The 5,860-nt window shown below is 39.9% G+C and overlaps 1 long non-coding RNA gene across 1 annotated transcript in view; it reads left to right on the top strand.

Annotated features, from left to right (window-relative positions):
* The first annotated feature begins 453 nt into the window (after positions 1-453).
* LOC121689950 overlaps positions 454-5,860 on the top strand; it is a 12,286-nt gene continuing 6,879 nt past the window's right edge. The window contains exon 1 of the long non-coding RNA XR_006024936.1: positions 454-579. This is a non-coding gene — a long non-coding RNA (uncharacterized LOC121689950). The remainder of the gene's footprint in view (positions 580-5,860) is intronic.

Here is a 5,860-nt window from a genome sequence, read left to right as displayed (position 1 = left end):
AAAGACATATTATAGTTGTTACAATTATAGAAAGCCCCACTTTGAACTGGAAAATGCAATCCTCTCAACATTTGGAGACTGCACATGGGATTGGAACACTACCATTAGGAAAATGAATTATAACAGGTTGAACGCCGCAATGCACGGCAAAATACTAAACTCCCTTACTGACCAAATAATGGCACAAACAGGTGAGGCTGTGAAGGTAAATTGAACGATAACACTGCTATGGTAACTAAACTACCAACTCACACAATGTTTGTGCAAACATATTACAAAAGAAGGAAAATATTCTGAGTCACCATGGGGTGTGGTGAAAGATGAATCTGTGTGTGTACATCAGGGAGAACGTGGATTCTGGGTGTGGGTTTTTTGTGCGAGGCATGACTAAATACTGGTTTCCCATCAAGTCACCCCACCTATATATATATAAATCTATATCACACAGACAAACAGAGAATCATTTCACAGGTTCACCATCAGTAGAATCACCACGATTCAACTGACAGAGTTCCCTGAGGACTTAACTGAAATTGGGCTAACTACAATTGGGATCGGCCAACTGCATACTAGGATCATGTGAGTGTGTCAGACTTTCTTGACTTTTCAACATACGCAATTGATCATTCATTTTAAATGTAGCATATTTTTTTCATTCTGGTGATTAAATAGAATAGCCATGTTGACCCTTATAATAAAAAAAAAAAACAGAATGTTTAAATGTCAGTATAACTATCTGTGCCTGTACGTACAAATAATGTTAAGGGTAAAAATAGCTCCTATTTGGCAAATTTAAGAGAAACTTCTCTATACTCCTACAAAATGGGCATGTCAGTCTTAACTTCAGGTCTGCTAATGTAATGAAGTACAGTGGGTCCCCGTTAAGTTTGGACGGGTTCCTTCATGAATCACGCACCCCATTTTCTCAGCAGAAATGGCACAAACTGCAGTTGACACAAACAACCACAAGGTGCCACTACTATTTTTGATGCGACTGACTTAGGCTACTGCTTCCATGACGCAGCGGGGGCACGGGAACTTAAATTGATCACGGTAGTTTAAGCTTACACTTGACAAAACATTCTAATATGAAAATGTAGATGCAATTGTTGTAAAATGGTGCAGCTCCTTTAAGAAAGCACCGTGTGCAGGGATGGAGAGAGAGAAAGCGAGAGGGGATAGGCCTATGTGTGTTAGAACTTAGCGTGTGGAAAAAGTACGTGCTGTTGAGACTGGAGCGAGTCATATTCAAAATAATGCAAAAAAAAAGCAATTATCCTCATTCATTGCAACCAAAGCATGCCTGCTTGCCGACGTTCAAACGAAAAATATATCAAAGCACCTTTTGCGTTTGAATGTAGCACGAAAAAATGTTTAAACAGCTGGACAAATGATTTAGCTAATTGATTATATAACCTGTACACCAGCAATTGTTGAACATTTACCTGTACAAGTACATTGACAGTAGCCCAGCCTAACAGCATGTTGTAGGCCTACTGTAGAAATTTCACTTAAATTGCAACCGCAACATGCCTGCTTGCCAACGTTCAAACGACAACGAAAAAGATAATAAAACAACAAGAGGGTTGAGTCTGAATGACACTGAGTTTTTAGACACTGAGTTTTTGTAGTTAAGAAATATTTTCGTATAAAAAAATGGTCATTCTTCAATCTCCTTCACTGACGCCTATGGAAAAGGCTTAATGTCCCAAAACAACGATCAATGATCATCAAATTTCTCTCTCACATTGCTCCTCATAACCATCTATAAAAAAGTGTTTTTTCTTTTCTTTTTGAGCACATCCGAATCCCAGGACATAACGCACTGGACCTTATAATAGGCTCGAGATATAATTCCAAAGGGGGCAGATAGGGGCCACTGCACTTAAAACTTAAAAAGATGAAGCTTTCCGAACTTTGAAATTGCGATCAGTGACTCGCATCGGGTGAACGAAGCTTTTCGAAGTTGAACAGGCTATTAAAAACTATTTGCGCACCTCCATGTCACAGGAGAGACTGGGCTCTCCCTTCTATGAAAAAGACGTTAGGCTACCTGCAAACTGGCCTATGATTTCATTGCTGAGTTTGTGGCAAAGCAAGAAAATGTTTTTTTTTCCTGAGTCAGGATATGGCGAGTCAGTGTCATTTATTTGTCCAATGTTAGCCTATAGATACAGACCAGTACATCTTATCAATAGTTTGAATGTCGTGTGTGTTTCTGCTCATTGACAAATACCGGTCAGCACAATGATTCATGCCCAATTAATTCCCCCTGTTAAAGTGTTCGCCTTTGTTACACTATTTGGTTTCGTGATGTAGCCTATGATAAACACCATATGGCCAAATATGTGACTCAGCTAATGTTATAGGCTATACAATTGAATTTCCCCTCTTAAAGGCAAGCTGGTGTAGCTTATTAGACTAGGCTATCGCATGATTTCATGCACGTAAGTGAAAAGGGCCTTGCATCTGTCAAGTTCGCACAGGGCCTCGCATCCCCTTGCGACGGCCCTGCAGCTCCTCCTAAGACAGCGAGGAAAAAGTTAAAATACGCGATAAACCCGGGAAAAGTTGACAGGTTTGTTTCGGTCCCGATGATTATTTGTGAAATTGTGCAAACGACAGCATTTTCAAGGCATTTCAAGGAAGGAGTCGTAGCATGCAAGCTCCCAAATTGACCCAGTAGCCTAAGGCATCAATAAATTGTTGGGACTGGGGAGGGTCATGCGTTTTTTCTCAATCACTTTGGAGGGTCATAGAAAAAATTCTTGCTGGCGAGGGAGGGTCACGTCTTTTTTGACTAACGCTCCCAAAACTCCTCCGGTAGCCCCTTAATTAAATAAATAAACGAATAAATAAATATTTAATAAACAAATTAAATAAATAAATAAACGAACAGTCCCTAATTGATTAATAGCCTAGGCCTACACCAGCAATTGTTGAACATTGACCTGTACAGGACATTGACAGTAGCCCAGCCTAACAAGCAAATGTTGCAAAATACATCAAAAGACGCAATTAATCAGAAATAAATAATGTAATCTGCATCGCTTTATTTAACAAACTGCAAGCAACAAGAGCATTGAGTTCGCTGTAAGGCCAAACCCAAGAGCAATGCCTATCTGTTAAGGCAGTCGATAGGCTATATAACGAGCTGTGTGCCTGGAAAGACGATAGATGACGGCTCTGGTCATCCCATACCCTCCCCCCACTTCCTGTAGCCTACCATTATGAAGGCCTGTAGCCTAAAACGACTCGTTGCCGTTTTGTGACATTAAGCTTTTTCACGTTAAGCCCCCCTCCCCCATCCCCTTCTTTCACAAGCAGTGGGGGAGCGCGGGACACAAAGTAACACTTTTTGGTAGACAAAGGAGGGTTCTCCACGCTTCTGTCGTTTGGCCACAATCCGTTGCAACCAGGCCAGGACAGATATTTTAGAGAGGAGAGACGCCGGTGCAGCTCAGATGTCTTCTTAATTTTCTTTATTCTTCAGTAAAAGGTGCAGAACATTATTAAACTTTGACTAACATTTCGATGTGTCGATGTTTTTGAATAACGAACATCGAAACGTTAGTCAAAGTTTAATAATGTTCTGCACCTTTTACTAAAGAATAAAGAAAATTAAGAAGACATCTGAGCTGCACCGGCGTCTCTCCTTCTCTCTAACACTTTTTGGCTTTGGCTAAATATTTCTAAAATCATTTGAGTTTCACTAGTCACATGTTTTAACAAGCAACACTTGTTATTGAACTAATAACAGACGTGTGTCGAAAATTGACTTTATTTTCCATACGGAGAAATAACATATGCAGAGTCTAACCAAGGTCAATCTTGCCAAAAAAGCCCTCAAACCTGAAAACACATGAGGCAAAAGTGCAAAACATCACAAAACTAACTAAACTAACACGCGCATATTTTTGAATTGCAATCATTGTAGCCTACAGTTGTAACAGCGCGTAACAGTCGTTTTACTCCCCGGATGCGCTCATTATAAAGAACGTTTAACGTGTCCCAAAAACAGCTATCAATTAATCACCAAACGTCTTATAAACAAGTATTGCCAGGAGCAACACCTTGCAAAAAATGATAACAATAGGCCTAGGCCTTTATATGGCTCTGCTCCTGCCTAGATTCGAACTCAGAACTACCTGAAAGTTGCAGATCTGTTCTGGAAATACGTGCATTAACCCACTCGACCGTCAGACAACGCTATCTGCTTCGAGTAGGCCTATTGGGTAGGACTGTAGCCTACACTGGTTGCTGTGGCACAGTCTTGAGTGACCGAATTCGTTTTTCTTTGTCATATGAATGCTGTCATTTTGTTAACATTACTGTTAAGGAGATGCTGTAGGCAAAGTCTATATTTCAACCTCGTAAGTCTATATTTCAACCTCGTAGGTTTCTGGACCGCTGTCTCGCTATCCGGCAAAAGATTCTTTGGACGCCGCTATTTATGGATTTCCGGCTCCCATTGACTTACATTGAACACATGTAAAGAAAACGTCAATTATGTGCTCAAACTAACGCCGCTGACTTATGAAAACCACCATTCCACTTTGATACGAAACTACATAATTGTACAACATTTATACAACAAAAATCACAGGATTTGGATCAAGTAATGTGGAGAAATCTTATGCAAAGTGTCAACCCCTAACAATGTGCCCATTGCCCAAATTTATGGTCGACTAATGTCGAATGTCAGAGTAATGACATTGAAAAAGGTACCTTCATGATACACTTTAATTTATAAAGGTACGAAGTATAAAAAGAAAAACACAATTTATCAGATGGATTACCCAAATACATTTATTCGAGGGCACATCTATTCCCAGAACTATAATGGGTGTTAAATATTCCACAACCACTAGATGGCAGCATGACACAGCACCTAAAGTACACATACGTGTTGCTGCGACCTGAAGGATGGCGTGGTTGAATATCCACTTCTCCTGCACTTCGGGTCTAATAGCGGGTGAATTGTATGACCACCAGATGACGCCATTTCACTGCACCTCGGGCCTAATAGCTGCTGTAACTTCGTTTTAAGTAATAAGCCTCGAGGAGCCGACGGTTACACTTGTTTTAGGGGCGTTGTTAGCCACGCTGCGCAAGCCGGGTAGGCTACAGAAGAAGCCAATAGGCTACAGTCGCGTGTGTTTGTGGTGATTTATTCCATGTATTAACAAAATAATAATGTAACATTAAAAAAATAGCCTACATAGATAAAAAAAAAAAAAAACTAAATAATTACACCAAAAAAGTAAAGAAGCTTTATCATTGATATATAAGCTTACTGAAAATCAAATATAGGCCTAGCCTACAATTGTGTTCCACAGACAATATGTCCTACAGATAATAACAACAGTAAGAACATAGGCTAACATAAGTCATGACGACACGGGGGCTTAAGTCTCATGTTGACCTATGACTACTAGGCTACCAAGCACGTCTGGGTCTGCGACAGTGAAATAGCTCCAATATTAATTGTGGCGCCAATGAATATATGCTAACATGAATCTCATCAGTCACCTATAGATAAGGGTTAGGCTATAACATATGTAGGCTATAATGTAAAAATAGGGTCATATCATATAATGTTGACTTATTAAGATGGGGGAGAGAGCTGAACATATTACACTGAACTAATTGTTCATTGTTGAAAATCAATCAAAAGTTTGTAGTTGATCCAGATGTCATTGGTTGCAAGGACTGTTAATGGGTGTATCCACAATTGGGACCTTGTTACAAGTTGGTCTTTCAGCTGCTAATGCAATCAGTGGCCGTCAGAAAACATGTTAGACAACTGAGGAATGACATGCCACACATAAAATGTACAGTCAAAGAGAATGCACAAACA

The sequence above is a fragment of the Alosa sapidissima genome, chromosome 18 (assembly GCF_018492685.1).
Source record: "Alosa sapidissima isolate fAloSap1 chromosome 18, fAloSap1.pri, whole genome shotgun sequence".
Taxonomy (NCBI): Eukaryota; Metazoa; Chordata; class Actinopteri; order Clupeiformes; family Clupeidae; genus Alosa; species Alosa sapidissima.
The sequence above is the reverse complement of the archived record's forward strand: the minus strand, read 5'-3'. Positions and strand labels throughout refer to the sequence as shown.